Source organism: Dasypus novemcinctus, chromosome 7, assembly GCF_030445035.2.
Source record: "Dasypus novemcinctus isolate mDasNov1 chromosome 7, mDasNov1.1.hap2, whole genome shotgun sequence".
Taxonomy (NCBI): domain Eukaryota; kingdom Metazoa; phylum Chordata; class Mammalia; order Cingulata; family Dasypodidae; genus Dasypus; species Dasypus novemcinctus.
This window is the reverse complement of record NC_080679.1, coordinates 139,473,927-139,498,512: the sequence shown is the minus strand read 5'-3', so window position 1 is coordinate 139,498,512 and position 24,586 is coordinate 139,473,927. Positions and strand designations below refer to the sequence as shown.

The 24,586-nt window shown below is 41.8% G+C and overlaps 1 pseudogene; it reads right to left on the bottom strand.

The window, feature by feature from the left end:
• Window positions 1–23,075: 23,075 nt before the first annotated feature.
• LOC131279272 (heterogeneous nuclear ribonucleoprotein D0 pseudogene) lies at window positions 23,076–24,068 on the bottom strand (annotated as a pseudogene).
• Between the last annotated feature and the right edge of the window lie 518 nt (window positions 24,069–24,586).

The following is a 24,586-nucleotide window of genomic DNA, read 5'->3' as shown; positions in this document are numbered from 1 at the left end:
ACAGATTCTATGGTCATGTCATATGGTTCTGGATTCAGGCCCTTCCAATGGGCCCTTTGGAATTTCTGTTCCTGTGTGTGATGGAGTTGGACTCAGATATGACCTTTCTACACATGCCTCTTCTGTCACTTTTACTGAATCTGAGGTTGGTGCTGGATTGCTGTATACTCAGGAGACATGAATCTCTACACTGGCCAAATGGTTCCTGGGTTCTGAGCCTCAGCAGAGTTTCAACTCCTAATCTCTGGTTTGTTGGACTTACCCAGGTCAGTTAACAGGGAAGTGAAGATTGTCAAACACCATACCCTGCAGTCAGGAATGCTTACAGTTGCAAGTAGGAGAATTGCATCCAAACACCATGTGGGATATAAGCCTACTCTCAATTTAGAGGTGATGGGGACATCAACATCCCAGGGTCCACAGAATGGAGGAATAAAATATGTATTAGAATGGACTCACTGGTATTCTACTATAGAACAATTGTGTCTAGCAATGTAAGATATTGTAGCATTGAGGTGGAGAAAGTGACCACTGTAGTGGCTGAGGGCATGTAGAGGGAAAAAAATGATGTGATGTGGAGGAATTTTCATGACTTAGAGTTGTCCTAAATGCTATTGCAGGGACAGATGTTGGACTTTATATATCTTGCCATAAGCCATTGAAAGTATTGTGGGAGAGTGTAAAGTACAATGTAAATCATTATCCATGAAGTTTAACTGTGCTCAAAAATGTATTCACCAATCCAATGAATGTGCCACAATTATGAAAGAGGTTGTTGAGTGGGAAGAATAGGGGGTGGGGTATATGTGAACCTCTTGTATTTTTAATGTAACATATTTTGTGATCTATGTATCTTCAAAAAATACAATAAAATTTTTAAATAAAAAAGCAAAAATAAAAAAATAAAAATAAACTACAGCTCTGAAAATGAGAACAAAAAGTCACCGCTAGGTGATGCTGTTGGATAAGAATTCTTCCATACTCAAATTCCTGGAGGAGCAGGGAATGGCCTTTTGATGTTGGTGTTGGGGCAGGGACCTTTCAGGTATGTGGCTTTGTAGGGCTCCTGTAGGGTGACTGCCTGGGCCTTACTTGTGGCTGTTGTGAGATCCTCTCTCCTGCTGATAGGTAACCTGAACAAAGCATTGCTGGTAGTAAGAGTCTTAGTTGAGCCAGGGTGCCAGGGAATTAAGAGGGCTTTCTGAGTAAAAAAATTCCAGGACTGTGTCAAAGGGACCTAGGGCTGGAGATGCATTCCAGATCTCTTCTTTGGCATTGTTCATGTCCATTGCATCATCTTCATCTTCCTAAGTAAAACCTAGCCTTATGAATTCTTTGCCTGATGGCATGTGCCTTGGCTACCTGTCAGCTCTGGAGAGGCCTCTCTCCCTACTTTTTTGTTTAAGTAGATTAGGGGCTCAAAGACTCTCATTTTAATAATCAATTACCTCCCTTTCTCTGTCTTTTTATTCTGTGATGACATAGGCCACTCAGACCCCATATTATTTGTTTTAATGCATCAGCCTTTTCTCTTTCCACTCATTTTTTTCAACTGTTAATGTCCTTTTTTATTTTTTTTCCAGTTTTTGGTGTCAAAACCCAAAGCTGCTTAAACATTTGGGGCAAGATTATTTGTGGGAATAATTTCTGTTCACTTGAGTAAATATGTACAAGTGGGGTTACAGGACCATTTGTTAAGCATGGGATTTACAAGACATGAAACTGCCATTATCTTCTAAACTGGTTGTATTTTGTTGTCCTGCATTGTCATGAGTAATAAATTTGAATGACTAAAAGAAACAAAACTAAACTAAACACATGTTGCTCAGTCATAGGACTAACTGGAATCATTTAATTCCTATTGGCTATAGTAAAAAGCTACCCCATAGCGGGCAATTCAACATGTATATTGTTAAGATTTCAAAACTAAACACTTTAGATTCTTTCCAATCACCAGGTGAGGAGATACAACTCCAGGTACTGGTGCTCCTGAGGGCTACAGAGACACACAGGTTCTATAGTCATGGCAGATGACTCTGGAGTTCAGGGACTTGCCAGTGGGCCCTACTCTGGAATTGGTCTCCTGAGTGTGATGAAGTTGGACTTAGATGTGACCTTTCTGCACATTCCTCTTCTGTCACTTTTACTAACCTGTGGTTGGTGCTGGGATTGCTGTATACCAAGGAGACTTTATTCTTTGGACTGGCTATGTGCCATCTGGGCCCTTAGACTCAGCAAATTTGCAATACTAAAATCTGGTTCATTGGACTTACTGAGTGCTGCTAACAGAGAGGTTAAGACACAACACCAGGGAGACGGGAATGTCTACAACTTCTACAACAATGGGTAGATGAATCACACCCATTAAACATTTGGGATCTAAGCCCCCTCTTGAGTTAGAGGTGGAGTGGACATCACAATCCCTGTGTCTTCAGGATGGAAGAATAAAATATATATTAGTGTGGACTTACTGTTATTCTACTATAGTATTATTGTGACTCTAGCAACCAAGAAATTGTATCATTGATGTGGAGACAGCAGTCACAGGATTTGCTGAGGGCAAGAGAGGGAAAAAGAGGTGTGATGTGGGGACATTTTTGGGACTTGGGGTTGTCCTGAATGATATTACAGAGACAGATGCAGGACCTTATATATTCTGCCATAACCCATGAATGCACTGGGGGTGAGTGTAAACTACAATGTAGACTATAATCTGTGTGGTGTAGCAGATCTCCAAAATATGTCCACCGAATGCACTGAATGTGCCACAATGTTGAAAGAGGTTGTTGATGTGGGATGAGTGGCTCATGGAGTGTGGTGTATAAGGCATTCTTGTATTTTTTAGTGTATCACTTTTTGTGATCTATATATCTTTAAAATAAGAGACAATTAACTTGTTCTCCCAAGGGCTATGGAGACACACAGGTTCTATGGTCATGGCTGATGGTTCTGGAGTTCAGTTTCTGTCAGTGGGTCCTACTTTGGAATTTGTGTCCCTGAGTGTAATGGAGTCAGACTCAGGTGTGACCTCTCTACACATGTGTCTTCTGTCACTTTTACTGAACCTGTGGTTGGTTCTGGGTTTACTATATACTCAGGAGACATGAATCTCTAGACTGAATCTCTAGACCAATTGGGCCCTGAGCCTCAGCAGAGGTGCAAGTCCTACTCTCCAGTTCACTGGACTTACCCAGGTCAGCTAACAGGGAGGGGAAGATGGTCAACACCACACTAGGGACCCAAGAGTGTGTACAACTGCAAGCAGGAGAATCACATCAAAACACCATGTGGGATCTAAGCCCCCTTTCAATATAGAGTTGGATTGGACATCATTGTCCCAGGGTCCACAGCATGGAAGAATAAAATATGGATAGAATGGACATATTGGTATTCTACTATAGAAGTATTGTGTTTAGTAATTGAAGAAATTGTAGCATTGACATGGAGAAAGTGGCTATGGTAGTTGCTGAAGGTAAGTAGAGGGAAGAAGTGATGTGACATGGGAAATTTTCAGGACTTGGAGTTTCCTAAATGATCTTGCAGGGACAGATGTTGGACATATCATATCCTGCCATAACCCACTGAATGTACTGTGGGGGAATGCAAACTACAATGTAAACTATTATCCATGTGGTACAGCAGTGCTCCAAAAAGTGTCATCAATTGCAATGAATGTGCCACAATGATGAAAGAGGTTGTTGATGTGGCAGGAGAGGGCATGGAGTGTGGGGTATATGGGAGCCTCTTCCATTTTTTAATTTAACATTTTTTGTGATCTATGTATCTTCAAAAGTACAAAACTAAAGCACATGTTGCTCTTTCAGAGCACTAATTGTAAACCAGTTTGTTCATATTGATTGTAGTGAATAGCCATGCCATAGCAGGCAATTAGCATGCATATTATCAGGATTTCAGAACTAAAACATATAGGGCAGTGGACTTGGCCCAGTGGTTAGGGCGTCTGTCTACCACATGGGAGGTCCACGGTTCAAACCCTGGGCCTCCTTGACCTGCATGGAGCTGGCCCATGCGCAGTGCTGGTGTGCACAAGGAATGCCTTGCCATGCAGGGGTGTCCCCACATAGGAGAGACCCACATGCAAGGAGTGAACCCCATAAGGAGAGCCACCCAGTGCAAAAGAAAGTGCAGCTTGCCCAGGAATGGTGCCGCACACATGGAGAGCTGACACAACAAGATGACACAACAAAAAGAAACACAGATTCCTGTGCCGCTGGACAAAGAAGATGCAGCAAACAGACACAGAGAACAGACAACCAGAGTGGGGGGGGGGAGGGGAGAGATAAAAAATAAACTAAAACATATAAGCTTTTGGCTGAGCACCAGCTGAAAAAATGGTGGTCCCATTGCTTGTAAGAGAAAGTCCATTGCAGTCAATTAATCATGTGTGCATCCTTTTTACCAGCTATAGGACTGGCTTAAGGTGGTTTCCTTTGTTCCTGCTTAACTTTGGACTGGGAGACTGAGGCAGTAGTCTGCTGGGTTACATTAATTAATATTTTCTTCCTCCCTGCTTTTCAGTATCTTTATGTGAAAACTAAACTGATCCCTGTCTCTTACACAGTGTCACTCAATGGGAATCCCAGGGTTTACTGGTGGATGAGCCTCCAGAAATGTTTTAAAGTCCCACTCCATTGACCTGGACAAGATATAGCTTAGGAGAGAGGCCCATGGAGGTCTTTCCTGGCACCAAACCCTGAGAGATTTGAAGCCAGGAAAGTGTTGGATTACTCTATGTTCTTGGCTATGAATTTAATAACTTGCAGTTTAGTTTATGTAGTAAAAAGAATTTATTGGAAAATGTGGGAAAGGAAGAGAACTTGCTGAGAAATGGAAGAGAAGGATGGAAATATACACTGTGATTTATTACAGGCTCCTCTAGGCAGACAGAGAGGGCTTTGGCTTTTGTGGTCACCCTTTAATCTATTAATTATTCTTTCCCTTGTTAATGGTAAGGGGAGGGTTCCAGCTGTTATTGGTTACCCCTCCAATGGGGTATCCAGTTTTCCTTAGGGAAATGGCATAAGCACTTAGCAGGCAGGAGGCTTTTGCTGGTGTGTCTCCTGATCAGTAGCTGTGACTGCTAGAATCTAGTTGTGTTAGTGACCTTTCTGAGAAAAAAAAAATGTGCAAAGAGCTGCAATTGTCTTAGGGGATTGTGAGTTCAGGAGGGGTGAGCATTAGCGCTCAGTAGCCATGGGGGCTACCGGCTACAAGGGCCTACAGGGAGTGACAACAAAATGCCACCATGCTGCTCTTCTACCCGAGTGGAGCTGCCATGACTTCCTTGCAATACCTGTCCTACCTCCTCAGGGCAGCGCTTCTGACTGAGCTCCACAGGGGAGAGGGAGGGAGGGAGAGGGAGGGCGTACATACATGTATGCACAGGTGTGGCAGCTGCAGGGGAAAAAGGGAGTTTGAAGGGAGGCAGGCAACGGCGCGCTGAGGCCATGATGACTGCTGGAAGGCGGAGGCACCGGTCCTCCAGGGAGCCGCCGCCATGTTGCTCTTCCGCTTGTCTGAGGAACGGGCTGAGGAGGAGGGTTGGAGCGGCCACGCGTTGGCTACGAATCCTGCCACTGTCCAGGCTGGGAATGGTTCCCTCCACACCCACACACACCTGGAGGGATAAATCCAGAGCAGGTGGTCCTACACCTCCTTCCACCACCTTGGACGTGGTGCCCCTTCTTCAACCTCTTCTCACTACTTTCCTTTCAGCTCTAGTATGGCTGGGACTCAGGGCAAGGGCAGTTGGCAGAAGATAGGCAGAGCATGTATGGGCGGGGTCACAGCCCGCTGGAGGGCCTGGGGCTTGAGGCGGAGGTGCAGACCAGTGAGGAGCTTGGGCATCCTGCAGGTTATGACTGGCTGGGAGCTTGTAACCACAGTGTCTATTGGTGGATTGAAGGCTGGGTGCCTGCTGAGCCAATGTGAGGGGGGCGCGGAGCGAGCTTTAGAGCCCAGTGGCTGCAGGGGCTGCTGGGTCCTGGGACTGCCGCAAATGATGAGAAGGGAAGTGACAGACATGCTGCCTTTCTGCCCTGACTGGAAAGAGGCTGAGGAGGGACAGAACTGCTGCCGCTCCTGCTGCAGTACCTGCTCCGTGATGGACATCAGCCCAAGGTGGGTCACCAGGTCTCTTACTTCACAGAGGGCACCCTCCCTGTCTCCTCTTGTCCTTAGCACCAGGCTGCTCCCTGACTTCCCCTCCTCGGGGCTGGCTTCAGCATCAGGTCCCTCAGGCAAGGCCTGTCTGAGGGAGAGAGGAAGAGGTTTATGTGCTTGGGGGCAGTTTTCAGTAACGATGGGAATTCTAGGCAGGCGGGCTGTGGGGCTGCAGCTTCTGTCAGGAAGCCACCGCCGTGTTGTCCTTCCTTCCTGGCTGAGGGAATGGGCTGATGAGGACCAACACAGCTGCTCTTGTTACACTGGCAATTCCCGCCTCCCCATGCATACTCCAACATCCCAGAGTCAGCTCCTCTGCTCTTTCTGACACGCATTTCCATACCTACAAATATACTCAGAATCCAGATGTGTCTAACTGGCTCCAAGCCTCAGCTTGTATTAGGTTATCATATCACTTGTGCAGATAGTGCATAGTGCAGAGTATTCAATTTTCCTCATTTTCCCCCCATTTTTTATTATGGAAGTTTTGAGCTTACAAAACAATCATGCGTAACGTGCAGAATTCCCATATATCACCCCTCAACCAAAATCTTACATTGTTGTGGAATATTTGTTACAGATTATGAAAAAATATAGTATTACCACCATGGTCCATTGCATATATTTGGTGTATTTTTTCCATATGCCCCCCTATTAGTAATACTAAGTATGAGTATTGTACATCTGTGATACTTCATGAGAGAACACTCTTCTATTTGCACTGTTAGCCACAGTCCATCTTCCACCACATGGCTCACTGTGTTATAGAGTCCCATGCTTTTTACATTCTATTCAAAGTGTATACTCAGTGGCTCTCACTTTCTTCACAGAGTTGTGCAGTCCTTGTCAACTAAACCTTTGAATGTTTTCGTTAGTCCTTTGTCAATTTTTTAAAAATTTAAATTTTATTCTGTTAACATATGTACTGCATAAAATTCAAATGAAGAAACACCAGTTTTTATTTACGAAACTCAAAGCATAATAATAATGAGTGCAAAGTTTTGTGACAAAGTTTTCATAAGGAGAAGAATGAATAACACCATTTTGCTTCACTGAGCTTATGGGTGAGTGTTCCCTATCTTCAAAATTGATTGCTAATCTATATCTGTGAATACTGATTGTGTGCATGAGAGCAATAAAAGTTCATGTGGCACTATCATTCTTTTAACACATGTGAGTTTCAAATATTTCCATCAAATACCAGCTGATGAATAATACATTTTTAAAAAGCTGTGGGTATTAAAGGGCTTATATTTCCACTAGCTACATGAATTTTTCTACATAAGCCTTTTCCTGCTCCACACACATTTTTACCACCATAACCCAGGTAAAGAGATTCCACTTCAAGTTATACCAAGTTAGCTTTTTATCCATAACTTTGAAAATATTCTTACCTGTATTTAAGTAAATCTATGCAGAGTATGCATAGAGGGTGATTTTCCATCACTTCCAACTCAGCAATGAGACCCTGAATCCTTGCTTTAAAACCACAGCTGAACAGTCTGGGCTCCACAGGAGCCAAGGGAAATAAGTTACAATCCTTTGCCTTGTCTTTTTTCTCTTCTGTTTTAACCATTTGTAAGTGTATAACTCCTTGTTGTGCTGTTATCACCTCCCTCAATTACCAAGCTTTTTCATCACACAAAATAGAAACTCCTTACTTCCCATCATCCACCCCCAAGCCCCTGGTAACTTGTAATCTACTTTTTCCTCAGTGAACTTCATTATTCTACACATCTCATATAAGAGCAATTCTCTAATATTTTTGAATCTTGATTATTTCACTTAACATAATGGTTTTTTAATGCAAATGAAGAATTATTCTGTAACATTTTTCTCTATCCATATCATTTTAAAAATCAGTTATACAGGTGTATAATAATACAGTATATTTGTATTTATATTTTGTAAAAACTGTCTTATATAGGCAATGTCACTCATATTTATGTTTGACATGAAGTTTTACTATCATGTGCAGTCCCATGTTACAGTTTCTAGCTTTCCTTTTAGTGATATCCATGACCTTAGACATTCCCTTTCCACCACTGTCCTAATCATACAATAGCACTACTAGTTTCAAACACCATGATATCCTTTCCCCATCTCTATTCATTACCAAAGATTTACAAAAAACTGTTTACCAATTATGCACAGGTTAAACCTCAGCTTTCCATTCTCTAACCTCAGTCTTTTTTATGGTGACTTATATTATAATTATTAACTACATGACTTTACAAAATATATTTAATTCTTAATACAATTAGCATAAAGTTTCATGATTCACTCATGTTTCAGTTCTTATTGTAACTACTTTTTTTACAGCTGCATATTTTTCTATTATATCTATATGCCATTTTGTTTATTCATCAGGTTATGGGCATTTGAGTTGCTTCCACCTTTGGCTTGTGCTAACAGTGATGCTAAAAACATTCCTGGACAAGATTAGTTTCTCACTGTATAAGCACATTTATGGAAATGATTATGGAATACATGACACAGTTACGGTAGAGAGTACAAAAAACAAAATGGATGTCTATATATGCCCATTTTATTGCATATTAAGAATATGAGTTTGTCAGTCAAATATTTGGTCTCTACAACAGACCCCACCAATGTTCTAAATGGTGTTATCTGCAACATTAAATGGAAAAAATCACATAAAACACAAGATGTTTTAAGATAAATGAACATTTTGTATTTTAATGAGTAATTAATGCTGTTGTCCTAAAATAAACTGTCATGATATTTCCAGCAATTTTGTATGGTAGATAACTTTCTGTTGTATGATTTTGTCATTGTGATGTCATTGTGATAACAAAATCTCTAATACATCTGCTCACACCAGTTTTAGCAAATCTTTCAAATATTTCACACAGCATTAAAAATTATGGGACTATTAATATCCTTGTTGGAGGGAGTTTAGAGTTTGTTTAGCCTTGTAGGAGAAATCTTGGGTCACTTCCTGTAACAGTTTTCAACCTTAATAATATGCTTGTGATAACATTTCTGAAATGTTTTCAGACATAAGCTTTATTAAATTAATAAATAAGCCATATATCACTAACAAAAAAGTTAGAGGATATTTACAAAAATAGTACAAAACCCATACAGAGAATCCTACATAGCCCTATCCAACTTTGCCACATTTTCCACATCATTATGTATCATCTATCTATCTATCTATCTATCTATCTATCTATCTATCTATCTATCTATCATCTATCTACCTACCTAACTACCTACCTACCTATCTTCTATTTACCCATTATATCCATCCATCCATTTTATGGTCACTTAACTGAAGGGTATATATACCATGCTCCTTGAGCACTCAATACTTCAATGTACATTTCCTAGGAAGAAGGATATTCACTTATGCAACCACCTTAAATAATAGCTAAGTTCATAAATTTAGCACTGATATAAAGTTCACAGTTTATGTTCTATTTTTTCTTATGTACCAATAATGTTCCTTTGATTCTTTTTCCTCCCTTGCTAGATACCCCATCCAACATCCAAGATCATGTATTATATTTAATTGTCATTGTCTCTTTATTTGTACTTTTTATTCTTTTAACTGTGAGAATATATCATAAACTTTCCATCCCAACCACTCCCAAGCATGCAATTCAATGGGATTAATCACATTCACAATATTTCAATATCCTTACTCAATTCCATTAGTAATCCTCCCCAAACAGAATCCCTACACTCTTGGTGCCCTGTTTTCTCTTAGGAGGTTTTATGGTGAGAGATTAACTCAGAAGTGATGATGCCTGAATAGTGGAAATGGGAGAGGGAGGGAAATGTAAATAAATCTATAAATGTAAATGTAAATCGAGGTGGAGTCTCCAGGTCCCGATGCCTGGGCAGGAAGTGAGGAATTAGGCAGAGTCATGGATGACTTCAGTTTCTTGTCCTCCCTAAGATCGAGAGCAGAGAAAGAGGAGGCTGTGTTGGAGACAGAATAGAGGCAGAGAAGGAGTCCTGTTTTGCTATATATTTTTTCTTTAGATTAAAATGAAAGGAAAGATCTTACTGGAAAGCAGAAAATGGAAAGTACATACTAGCTAAAATTCTATTAATCCTTATATGACTTTTTAAATTGATATAAATTCAAACATTTAGTTTGTGATTAAATGTGGGGCTTAATGTAGATGGAAATATTATTTTGTTCTTGATTCTGGTTCTCCTCTTGTATCTCCAACTACACAAAGTTTCAGTCTTCTTCTTGAGCTCATCTCTTCCCTTTCCTGCTACCACCACACATATTATTTTTTTGTTTTCATTAAGTATTTTGTTTTAGAACAGTTTTAAAATTACAGAAAGTTGCAAGGATAATCCATAGAATTCCCCTACTTTAATAGATATTTAACATCTTACATTTAAACAGTACTATCGTGAACAAATATTGCCATGCTATTTTGAACCAAATTCCATACTTTATTTGCATTCCCTTCATCTTAATAAACTTTTCCTATCTCAGAATTCCATCCAAGGTACATTACTTTTTTGTTTGTTTTATTAGAGAGCTTGTGAGCTTATAAAACAATATGCATAATGTACAGAATTCCCATATGTCACCTCTCAACTGGCACCTTATATTTGTTACAGATTATGAAAGGACACGATCAGACTATGACAACTAACTATAGTCCATAGTGTACACTTGGTATATTTTTCCATGCAGTCTCTATTAATGCTATGTATTAGTATTGTGCATTGGTTCTGGTACATGAGAGAACACTCTCCTATTTGTAGTGTTAACCACATGGTTCACTGTGTTATACAGTTCCATGTACAACACATTCTATCCAAAGTGTACACTCAGTGACTCTCACTTTCATCACAGAATTGTACAGTCATTCCCTCAATAAAGCTAATATTTTCTTTAGTCCCAAAGAAAAAAAATACCATATTTTGATCCTTAGCATTGATATAGTACCTTCTTTGACATTGATCCAAGAGTATCATAAAATTGCTTTTAACTATAGTCCATAAGTTACTGTGACTGAAAGGGGTGTCTAGTCATGGAAATGTTGATTGAAACAAAGCTAAAGAGTAATCTAGGGCCTGAATAACATAGTGAACCCAGAGGTTAATGAGAATAGTGGTTAATACTACAAATATAAGAATGCTCTTCTATGAACTACCACAAATAATGTCACTATTACATGATGCTAAGAATAGAGTGATGGGAAACGGACTTTGGCCCAGTGGTTAGGGCGTCTGTCTACCATATGGGAGGTCCGCGGTTCAAACCCCGGGCCTCCTTGACCCGTGTGGAGCTGGCCATGCACAGTGCTGATGCGCGCAAGGAGTGCCGTGCCACGCAAGGGTGTCCCCCGCGTGGGGGAGCCCCCACGCGCAAGGAGTGCGCCCGTGAGGAAAGCCGCCCAGCGTGAAAAGAAAGTGCAGCCTGCCCAGGAATGGCGCCGCCCACACTTCCCGAGCCGCTGACGACAACAGAAGCGGACAAAGAAACAAAAGCAGACAAAGAAACAAGACACAGCAAATAGACACCAAGAACAGACAACCAAGGGAGGGGGGGGGGATTAAATAAATAAATCTTTAAAAAAAAAAAAAAAAAAAAAAAAAGAATAGAGTGATGCATGTGAAAAATATAATTAATGTAATTTCTTACAGTTTTTAAGTTGGGATGTTTGGCTTTTTGTTGAGATTTAGTAATACCTTAAATGTTCTGTATATCATACTCTTAACAAAAATACACTCCAAATATTTTCTTCCATTCTGTACATTTTATTTTCATTTTATTGATAATGTCCTTTGACTCTCAGAAGTTGTGTTTCATGGGTCCCCAGCAGATGCACAGATGCTCTTGCATGAGGTGGCACCCTGCAGGCACACCAGAGGCCTGTGTACCCCCAGCAGCCTTCCACTCAGGTTCAGAGCCTCAATGCACATGTGACTTTGGGCTGCAGGTGGGGGAGAGGTAGTGCCAAGGATCCATGCATGTCCCAGCAGCACACAGGCACAGGGGCTACCAGGGTGCCACCCACCACTCACCCTGCTCCTGATGCAGTCCTACAAGGCCATGGTGGGGGCCCCATGCATGGCATGGGTGGTGAAGATGAGGCAGAGTCACTGGCCATCTGGGCCCACTGGGCAGAGAGGGCATGGCCATCTTGGAGGAGCAGGAGGAGGAGCCAGCCCCAGCAGGAGGAGCAGGAGGCCCTGGTGGGTGTGGGGGTGGCAGCAGAGGTGGCATGGCCATCTTGGAGGAGCAGGAGGTCCCAGCAGGGGGAAGCAGTGGTGGCAGCAGTGTGGTACAGCAAGATGTGTACCTTTGAGGGCTGTGGCAAGACCAGAGCCAGGTGGCCAAGCACCACAAGCTGTGGCTGTCAAGAAGCACCATGACAAGATGCACAAGGACAGGTACAAGGGGAAGAGCGACTAGGCCCTGGGCAGTGGCAGTGTGGTGGCGTCAGGCTGGAGATGTGGCTGGGGCAGGGAGGGAATCTCAGGCTGGGTGACAGCACACCTGCCATTTGAGAGCACGGGGGCAGGACTGGGAGGACAGGTAGGCAGTGAGGGCTGTGTGATCACACAACAGCAGTAGAGACACTTCCCCTTGGTGGAGCTAAGGTTTGGAGAAGGCCATCACTCCCTACTTTCAGCGTTCTGTCCTCAGTATCCCATTCTCAATACTTATTACCTACATCCTATTACCCTACTCTCAATACCCCCCCCCCTTTTTTTTTTTGAGTACTCCTAGAGGGAAAAAATGGAATGGCTGTGGATTGTTTGGGATTGTTTGAGTTAAACTGTGATGAAGGGAAGGCAGTGTCTGGAGCTGGGCTTCAGCCTGTGGATCCCTGCCCTTCCCTTGCTGCCTTTTGCTCTTGCACAGATGGTCAGTCTGCTCTTCAACTTCATCTGTGACATAGACACACCTGCTAAATGACGTTGCAGTGAAAGAAGTGAGATATACCATTCTGAATGCTTATCAGTGTTCAGTAGGTAGTAAAATTCATTAAGCCTTTAAAAAAAGAAGGTATATTTGATCAAGTCCAGTTTAGCTATTTTTTTCATTTTCTGTTTGTGTGCATTGTTGTAAAATACAAAATCAGTGCTTACTTCAAGGTGCTAAAGTTAGTTATCTCTTTTATTTTAAGAGTTGTATGGTATTAGCTCTTATATTTAGATCTTTGATCTATTTTGAATTAATTTTTCCATATAATGATAATGGGGTATTCACATTCATTCTTTTCATATGGATTTCTTGTAGTCCCAGTACCATATTTTGAAGAGATTATTTATTGTTTCCCCATTGAACAAACTTGGGCATTTGTCAAAAATTAACTGCCCATAGATGTGTGGATTTTAGGCTGGACTTTAAATTCTAGTCCATTGGTATATTTGTTCATATGCCAGTACCACACAGTGTTTATTCCTGTAGCTTCATAGCAAGCTTTGTAATCAGCGAGTCTGATTCCTTTAGATTTTTCCTTATTTCAAGTTTGTTTTGCTTACGCAATACCTCTTAGAGTGCCTATGAATTTGACAATCATCTTTAGCATTTTTGCAAATGCTACTGGAATTTTGATAGGGATTGCATTGAACTTGTAGATTCTTTTGACAATATTGATATATTAATAGTGTTGCCTTTCAATTCATGAACACTGGATGTATACCCAGTTTGTTTAGGTCTTTAATAATTTCTTTCAGCAATGCTTTGTATTTCAGTATCTCAAGATATTTCATTAGTCCCTTGAGATTTCTTCTTCAACTCTTTGGATGTTTAGTAATATACTGTTTGATCTCTACATGTTTGTAAATTTTCCAGTTTTCCCCTGCTACTGATTTTTGAGAAGATCCTTTGTATGATTCCAATATTTTAAATATTATTTTCATTTTATACATGGTCTAATATATGGCATACCCTGGAAAAATTTCCATATGTATTGTACACATGTACTCTGATGTTATTGGTTGTATATATGGCAGATTACTTATCACCATTATATCTTTGTTGATTGGGCCTTTTATTAATGTAAAAATTTTTATACCTGAAGACTCTATTTCTGAAAATAATATAGCCTCTGGGGCTTCTTGTGATTACCATTCTCATGGAAATAATTTTTCTCCTTATTTTTCATTTACATCTTTTTGAGATTGTACCTAAAGTAGACCACATTTAGCAGGATCAGGTTTTTCATCCAGTCTATCAATCTCTTTCTTTTAAAAGGGGAGTTTAATCCTTTGACAGTTAAGACAATAGAAGAAGGAAGAAAATATATTTTCAATTTTGCTATTTGATTTCTGCGTGTCATGTATGTTTATTGTTCCTCAGTGATGGCTGTAATGCTGTTTTTTTTCCTTTTTGTGGCTTTCTGCTCTGTACTATTTGGATTTACTTCCCTTTCCTTCTTTATATTTTTATGTTATTATTGGTTACCTTTGTATTTAACAATAACTGCTTAAAATAAAAAACCTAGTTAGACTAGTACCAACCTCATCTCAGTAATAAACAGTCTATCCCCACAATACTCCACCTCTTTTTTTGTGTTCTTACTGTCTTAGATTACATCTTTGTATGTTGCATGCCTGTTAACATAGACTTTAAACAATTTTTATATCTCTAAGTTATGTATTTTGGGGCACTATTTTTAAATGCATAAATGTTTATTTCATCCTGTTTTACTGTGCCTTTCATTAATAGGTAGCCTCCTGTTTTGTCTTGTAACTGATTTTGGTTTTTAATTGTTTTTTGGAGAAGTTGATGGTTTAGAGCATACTCATCCAAAAAATAAAGGATTCCCATGTACCTCTGTTATTATCACCTTGCATTAGTATGAAATATTTCTTACAATTGATGATATCATATTCATATAATTGTACTATTAACTGTAGTCCATGGTTTAAGTTAGTATTAACAATGTAGTGTAGATCTATGTATGTGTGTATTCTGTTTTGTAAGACATTTGAATTAGTCAATTTTGTCCAATATTGTTATATCCACTTGTGTTCTCATTTGGCTAATAACTGTGTGGAAATATTTTTGCATCCTTTCACTACATTCTTTGCTTGAGTAAATTCAATTACTGTACTTTTGCAGCTCCAAATTTCTCTTCTTTTATAATTTCTATCTCTAGTTTATTCTGTGAGTTTTTTGTTTTCCTGCTTTCCTTTATTTCTTTCCATATGGATTCATTTAGGTTATGTATATTTTTAAGATAAGTCATTTAACATCTTAAACAAATTGCTCTATTTTATGAGCTTCCTCAGGAATGTTTTCTTGCAAACATTTTTTTTCTGTGAGTGGGTTATAGTTTCCCTTTTTGTTGGTCTTGTAACTTTTTGTTGATTCCTGGACATAAAAAGATAACAGGAATAAAAAGCCCTGTTTCAAGACATCTCTGCCAGTTTCACCTGAGGGGTGTGGAACAATGGCTGCCCTTAGTTCTGGTTCCTCAGTGGTCTCAAAAGCAGTGAGTAGCAATCAGACAATGTGCTAGCTTACTTAGAAAGAATTGTTTCTTAATGTGCATCCTGACACCAGTGAATTCAACCTCAAACCTGGGTCACAGTCTCATCTCTGTAAGAAATCTTACTAGGATTGTCTTAGTAATGGTATCATGCATTTTTTAGTAGATATTTTTAAAGTTATTTATCTCCCCTTCCTCCCCAACCCCCCCCACATTGTCTGCTTTCTGTGTCCACTCACTGTGTGTTCTTCTGTGACTGCTTCTAGCCTTATCAGCAGCACCGGGAATCTGTGTTTCTTTTTGTTGCATTATCTTGTGTCAGCCCTCTGTGTGTGGTGACATTCCTGGGCAGGCTGTACTTCCTTTCACACTGGGCGGCTCTCCTTGCAGGGTGCACTCCTTGTGCATGGGGCTCCCCTACACAGGAGACACCCCTGCATGGCACAGCACTCCTTGCATGCATCCGCACTGTGCATGGGCCAGCTCCACACGGGCCAAGGAGGCCTGGAGTTTGAACTGCAGACCTCCCATGTAGTAGGCAGATGCCCTATCCATTGGGCCAAGCCCACTTCCTGGTATCATGCATTATTATTGCTCTTCATTTGTGGTCAATGTTATTAAACACTGTTGAGTTTCTGTGTCTGTGACATTTTTACCCTTTATTAACAATGATGTCAGAGTTTCCTCCCCACACATACAGCCTTTTCATGGTCTCCCAAAGCCATGCTCAATGTCATTTCATGTCAGGAGCCTCCAGCCATCCATGCAAGACCTTGCTCACACTTGTACCTGGCAGCTTATGCCTCCCCCAAAACTAAGTTAAGTCTCCATTTGGAGACCAGGAATTGCTGGTGATGGCCTGCAGGGCCATGGGGGGAGGCTTGTTGTCCCACCCAGTTTACCCTTTGATGCCTTTTGGGTGAACATCAACCAAATTCTCCAAATTCACTGCAGGGGACAGATCAGAGCCAGCTTGCTTCAGGGCTCTGAGCAGTAGATTCACTTTACCTGACAGGAGCCTCCTTTCTACCCTTTGCTGAGGCTTCAGACAGTGGTCCAAGGTGCACATCCACACCACCCAGCCAGCATCTGCCAGGACCAGCCATCTGTTTGGAGGCCTCATGAGGCAGCCCCCAGATGGTCTAAGTTTCTGGAAGATGGTCCGACAGCCAAAACCAAGTCAGCTTGCTAGGGAGTTCCCAGGGTCTTTGCCCTGAGCAGCAACTGTCAGTGGTGAGACAGGGATTCCAAGGGTAACATGAAAAATTTCTCCCAGGCCCTCTTCAATGGCTGGAATGTTGTCCTGCTGGACCCTTTAGGCTGATATGGCCTGGGGAAAAACAGCTGTCTCTCTCTGCCCTGGCCAAGAAAAGTCTCATAGTTCATGTGCCCTTACAGCATTTCAGGCCGATTTTCCAGTTCCAACTGTCAGATTGCTTATTGTATTGGAAGTCAATAGGACATTCTAAATGATGTTTTTCCATAGATGTCTGGGTGGCAGTAGCTGAGCATTTATATTGTCAAGGTTGTGGACTACTCAGGAGATTCCAGTGTGCACCTTCAGAGTTAGATTGAGGGTTAAGTTTTGAGAGACACTGAAGTTTAAGTTTATAGTTAGAGAGGTAAGGACAAAGTTGTGGTTATGGTGATGGTTAGAAATAGTTTTCCTCAAAATCTCCTCTGGAGGTACCTGTTCAGATATGAACCTGTGTCTTGAAATTGTTCCTGTGACACTGGTACAGGTCTGTGGGTTTTGGGCAAGGTCTATACAACATATCATTTCACTTGGAAATCCACAGTGGAGCAGCCAGGAATTTTTAGTCACACTTCTAATGCCATTTCCTTCCAGAGAGGTGGGATTTCTTGTGACAGGATAATCCAAAATCCTTTTCAGTGCTCTTTTGTTATCTGAGGGCATGTGTTGCTCATAACATTTCTCATATTCACATTTTATGGTGGAAACTGCTGGACTCTGACTTCTGGGCTCAGAGATGGCACCGCAGGTCTGGCCTGGATATTGGTTGATGCTCCTTGGTTGTATGACAGTTCTGAAAAAGTTCAATCCTCTTATGGTGTCATTTTCATGCCAGCACTCATGGAATCCCCAAGAGTGATCCAGTTTTGCTTGAGGGTAATCTGTGGCATAACTAGGTGGATTAACATCCTGAAAGTCCCACTCGAGTCACCTAGACAAAGCACAGGTAACGGAAGAGGCTGGTGGAGGTCTTTTCTGCAGCCTTCCTCCCTAAAATTGTCAAAAAACCCTTAGGGAGCTGGCAACAGCCCTTGCTGGGCAGGGAGGCCTTTGCTGGGAGTGTCTCCTGATCATTAGCTGTTCCTGACAGAAATTAGTGGCTTTAGTGCCCTTCTGAAAAAACATTCAAAGTCTCCCTTAAGCTCCTGGGGTCTCAATGAACTTGTCCTAAAGAGGAACACACCTAAACTTTGTGTGTAAGGGGTTTTCAGGTTGGAGATATTGTCCCAAGTTACCTTCCTCAGGCCACTGGGCTGCAGTGGTCTCTTCTGCACCAGGGGTGGAGGCCATACACCCTGGCTGTCCAGGATGGGAACTGTCCCCTATACACCTGCACACACCTGGATGGGTAAATTCAGGGCAGGTGGTCATGTACCACCTTGGCAAGGTCCTCCTGGGATACATCCACCACCTCAGAGGCAGCATCTCCTCTTTGTCCTCTTGTCAGCCCTGCTTTTCCATCCTATAGGTCTGCCCATCAGTCTTCCAGGCTCCTGTGGCCACTTTCTCCAGATAAATGCTATAGTTTCTTCCATTACTAGTCACAATTGTTCTTAGTAGAATACCAGTAAGTTCACTCTAATCCATATTTTATTCATCCATCCTGTGTACCCTGGGTTGGTGATGTCCTCTCGACCTTTATGTTGAGAGAGGGTTTAGATCCCACATGGTTGATGGATGTGAATCTCCTGCTTATAGTTGTAGGCACTCTTGGTTCCCTGGTATGGTGGTTGACAATCTTCATTTCCCTGTTAGCTGACCTGTGTAAGTCCAACAAAATGAAGAGTAGGAATTGCAACTCTGCTGAGGCTCAGGGCCCAGCTGGCATATGGCAAGTCCAGAGATTCAAGTCTCCTGGGTATACACCAACCCCAGTGCCAACTACAGGTTCAGTAAAAGTGACAGAAGTGGCATGTGTAGAAAGGTCTCACCTAAGTCCAACTCCACACTCAGGAACACAAATTCCAAAGTAGGGCCCACTGGCAAGGCACTGAACTCCAGAGCCAACTGCCTAAACCATAGAACCTGTGTGTCTCCATAACCCTCAGGAGAACCAGTACCTGGGGTTTTATCTGCTTTGGCTATCTCTGGGATCCTGCTAAGTCATGCATAAACACAACCCCTCTGATGACCTTCTGACTTTTTTGAAGGCTCTTTACCATCTAAACTCATTTGTCTTTACCATTTCCCCCTTTTATTCAAGGTCTTTTTCTAGTTGCATCACCAGTTAGTGACTGGTAATAATCCTTCAGGGCAAGGGATGCTCATCACTGCGAGTCATGTCCCATTGGGGGGGATGGTAAGGTAATATGTTTACATGCTGAATTTGGCTTAGACAGTGGTCAAATTTCAGCAACATGGAGGTTCTCAGGAGGTAACTCTTAGGCACCCTGCAGCTCTGGGCCTGGTTCAAATTTCAGGCGCACAGATTCATAAACATAGTCTTCAGTATCAAGGGCTCATCATTGGAGCATTCTTCTTCACTGATCTTTGCCCTTGCACATGGAGGTTGTTGCTGTTTCATTGGGGAATGTGACACATTTCCCTGGCTAGGAACTCAGCACTCCCTCAGTTGTCATTTGTAACAGTAACTACTATGAATATACCCAAAATATATCCAAACATTTTATGTACCCTATATACATGCCCTGGAGAACTCCCTCCCAACATTGTGTCCCCCATCAATAACACCCCATACCAGAGTTCCTCCTCTGCCATAGCTGGACCCCTCTGTGATCCAAACATCTTCAAAAATGAACCCTAATATATTGCCAAATTCAATTAATATGAAAATGAAGTAGTAGTGATAGGTTTAAAGATTAGTAGTAGATTGCATACTATTTTAGAAATACTAAATAGAGTAAAAATAAATTGGGGTATTAAAAAGTGCAAAATATCATAAAACTTTGTTTTGACATTTTGCCTTTCATCACTCTAATAGGTGTTGCCATGTATGTACAGTGGCAAGGCCGTTTCTTTCACTTCTTCCTCAGTGTCTACATCCTTTCTTTTTTTCCCTAATTTTTAATTTTGTCTTCAAAAATGTTTTAAATCATGTTAAAGTCCCATAAAATATAGGGGACTCCCATATATCCAACATCAAACCCTTTTCACCCATAAAGTCCCATAAAATATGGGGGACTCCCATATATCCAACATCAAACCCTTTTCACCCTTCCCCAGCAATGATCTTTTTACATGTTCATGTTATAGTTGCTGCAGCTGATGTAAAGGTATTGAAACATAGCTATCAAACACGGTTTCATTTTGGATTACATTATGCTTTATATTTTAGACAGTACAATTTTTCTAATCTTTTATTTTTTATTTTCATTTTTTCAAGATTTTTATTTCTCCACCCCTCTCCCCCAGTTGTCTGCTCTGTGTCCATTTGCTGTGTGTTCTTCTGTGTCTGCTTGTATTCTTGTCACCAGCACTGGGAATCTGTGTTTCTTTATGTTGCATCATCTTGCTGCATCAGCTCTCCATGTGTGCTGTGCCACTCATGGGCAAGCTGCACTTTGTTTCATGAGGGACAGCTCTTCTTACAGGGTGCACTCATTGTGCATGGGTCTTCCCTACATGGGGGACACCCCTGTGTGGCATGGCACTCCTTGTGTGCATTAGTGCTGCATGTGGGCCATCTCACCACATGGGTCAGGAGGTGCAGGATTTGAACCCTGGACATCCCATGTGGTAGACAGATGCTCTATCAGGTGAGCCAAATCCACTTCCCAAATTTTCTAAAATTTTAGTTACCTTATGTTTTACATTATGGTTTACATTTTAGCCTATAGACTTTTATACATTTTTGGTGTAATTTAACATGTCTTATATCCGTCATTGCATGAGCTTATGGAACACTTCCATTGACCCCCAGTTACCCTGCTTCCATCTACTCTAGTCCTCTCTCTCCCTCCCCTCAGGATGCACAGTGACAACCAATACTCACTGTTTGAAGGACCAGATTCATGGATACTTACCACAATGCTGAGGGCTTGATATACTAGACTGTCCTCCCCCATTGGGAACCACCAATTCTCTTGAGAGACACAATTCCATCTATTTCAGAAGATCAGGCTTCCCCAGGATGTGGGCACACCTTCCCACTTATTGTATGAGTTTCCACCCAATGATATAACACACTATAACACTATGAGAAGATGAGCATTCACACACTCCCTAGAAGCCTGCCCCTGTACCAGATGCCCCACCTTAAGGAACTTAACCAGATAATCCTTCTTTATTAAATTTTCTAAAGAGTTTGTCAACATTATAGTTTAAACCACATACCCAACAATCTCCCATGTTCAATTGTTCCCCCAGCCCTCCCCCTGATTCCTTAGGCCATCTGACCCATCCTCCCACCCGAGACCCCCTCAGACCTGCAAAGACCCACCCAATATTTTCCCTATGCCCCCATCTTATCCCTTCCTTGTACAACTGCTTAACCTCCACTTTATCATAGATTTCACTCATGTAGACATCAGTGCACAACCTTCCTCTCCCTGCAATTTCCTGTAAGCCTATCATCCAGTTTCTAGCTCTCTGAGACAGCTTGGTTTGATTATTTCATATCAGAAAGGTCATGTAGTATTTGTACTTCAATGCATGGCTTGCTTCACTATACATAAGGGCCTCAAGATTCATCCATGTTTTCCCATTTGTTTGTACTGTATTTCTTCTTATAGCTGAGTAGTATTCCATTGTATGTATAGACAACAGTTTGTTTATCCATTCATCTGTCGATGGGTTTTGGGTTGATTCCAAATTTTAGCAATAATGAAAAATGGCACTATGAACATTGGTGTGCATAGGTTTGTGTCCTTGTTTTCAGTTCTTCTGCATATATACCCAGTAGAGTGATTGCTGGGTCATATGGCAAATCTACAGGTAGTTTTTTGAGAAACTGCCAAACTGTTCTCCAGAATGGCCGGATTCTACTGCATTCCCAATAGCACTGGATGAGTGTTCCCATTCCTCCTCATCCCCTCAAACACGTGTAGTCTTCTATTTTTTGATAGCTGCCAGTCTGATGGGAGTAACATGGTATCTCCTAGAAATTTTGATTTACATTTCCCTAATAGCTAGTGATTTTGAGCATCTTTTCATGTGCTTTTTGGCCATTTGAATTTCTTCTTTGAGAAAGTGTCAGTTCAAATTTCTTGACCATTTTTTAAGTGGGTTGTGTGACTTTTATTTTATTTTGAACCCATAATTTCCAAGGGCTACATTTTCCACATCCTCAAAACCATTTTTTTTCCCTAAAACCAGCATTAAAGCATGTGTGTAGTAGCACCTCATTTTTATTTTTGGTATCTTATGTGCATTTCTCTAATGGCTAATGATGTTGAGCATCTGTTTACATGCTTTTTGGGCATTTGTATATATTCTTGGCAGATATGTCTATTCAAGCCATTTTCCCATTTTTTAATGGGGCTGTTTGTCCTTTTGTTGAGTTATAGTAATTCTCTTTATGTTTTGTATATTACGCTATTAGCAGAAACAGAGTTTCCAAATATTTTCTGTCCCTTTTTAGGTTTACTTTTTTTAGGTTTTGGAAAAGTAGTATTGTAGTAAAGTAGTTAAGTAGAGCTCAGGGTTCAAATTTTGGGATTAGGTCCTCTTTCTGACTTCTGGAGACTCATACAATAAGTGGGCTTATATTTAAATTTAGAGCCACTGCGGTCACCCCTCGGGCTGAAGTGTGGTTTGCTGGCCAACCGAGCAAACCGTCGCAAGCCACCTTCTTGCTCTGTGATCCCCATGAGCTTGCCTAAGAGGGTCAAGAGTGCAAGGGGAGCAGAAAATGAACATGTGGTTGGGCTGTTGGGGAAGAGCAGGGTTGCAGACTTCTTCATGTCCTGTTGCTGGGCAGAGCTTGGATGCCTTGCTCAGGACGGTGTGCTCCCACGCAGTGCTTTTCATCAGAGAGCTCTTCCCATCCTGGGAACACTGGACCCTTTTTTTTTTTTTTTTTTTAATACAAAAGGATTTATTAAAAAACCAGTAAGACATTACTACATCATGACACTGTCACACTGGGCTTTTAACACAAGACTTGCTCTACAATACTGGGGAAGGGGCATAAAATAAATTGATTCTGAAGCATAGCAATTAAGAAATAAATCAATGAAAGCAAATTTCTTTTAATAGTACTCAGAGTTAAACTTCAGAGGGACCCAAGGTCATACTTCCATTTGGGGACTTGATAGAAAAATTTTAGTTTGAATTGCTATTAGCAAGGTGGTAGGAGCCACCCTCACATGAATCTTCAAATTGGAAAATACTGCTTCACCACCTGTTGGGGATAAGTTGCAAATGGAATAATTTAGTGTGGTTTGTAGCTATTTTGATGACCGCCTCACCTGGATTCTTTCCCATAACCACTCTGCTGATCACCACCTCTTCCACGAGCTCTTCCTGCAAATCCTCCTCTAGATCCCTACTGTTGCTGTTGCTGATACTGTTCCTTTGACATGGCTACTTTTATTTCACATTTACTGAGACCAACATTATGGTATTTCTTTTCCATTATCTTCTCCACTGGTTCCTCTTCTTGAAAGGTAATAAAGCAGAATCCATGCCTCTTATTGGTCTTGTCCACGGGGGGCTCTATGATTTCCACCTTATGAAAAACCACCAAAGTACTTCCTTATTTTCTCTTCAGGTGTATCTGGAGAAAGGCCACCAACAAAATTTTTTTTAACAGGCTCTTTTGTTTTCATGGCTTTGGCCCTTTTAGGATCAATCACCTTCCCATTCAATTTATGTTCTTTCTGACTCTTTAAATAGCACAAAGCCAAAACCCCTTCATCACCCTGTGATAGGATCTAACTTCAGAGTACAGTCTACAACTTCCCCAAATTTGGAGAAGTAGCCCTTCAGATCTTTCTTTGTAGTGTCCCAGCTAAGGCCTCCTGTAAACATTTTCCCTTTATCCTCCTTGTTCTTACTGGCATCGATCTTTGCCCCCTCCGACTCGGCGCTGCCCCCTTTGGTGCCTCTGGCCACGGTTCCGCCCCCCCCCCCCCCCCCCCCCGTCCCAGCTTCGCTTCCTGCCAACGCTGCTGCCTCCTGCTCCACCACCACCATGGCTCCCTCCTGCTCACCTGCCGAGGCGCCTACCGCTGCCGTTACCACCGCCACTGCCCTGTCCCCGCCGAACTCTCCTCCGACATCGTGCTACTGCCTGCACCGCCGCCACCGAGACTACACCCGCCACTGCCCTGAACTGAAACTAGCAGCAAAGTAATCCCCGCTGCTGCCATGCACCCGCTCTACCTCGCGAGACACACAAGACAGAGAGGGAGCACGCGTGGCTGCAAAAGCTCCTGCACCTCTCCCTGGCCTGTCCCCTCGCCTCCCACTCTCGTGTGGCATGCACTCCTGCTTTTTTTGGCTGCACTTAAAAAGAAAAAGAAGTAGTGGCAGCCCCTCTTGCTGCCTCCTCACTTTAATGGCGCCGCTGTGGACCACCTAAAATGGCCAACTGAACCACTAGACCCTTTTGATGGAAGGTCTGGCCTTTTGGGAAGTTCTCTATGACTCATATCAATTCAACTGGCAATCTGCAGATGAGGTTCCAGGAAAATTCTGTCACAATTCTAAAGTCATGACCTTCCAGTCAGGTGGAATTTCCTATTAGAGTGCAACCCAAACCCCTTTTCTGTGGCACTCACCTGAGGGCATATGATGC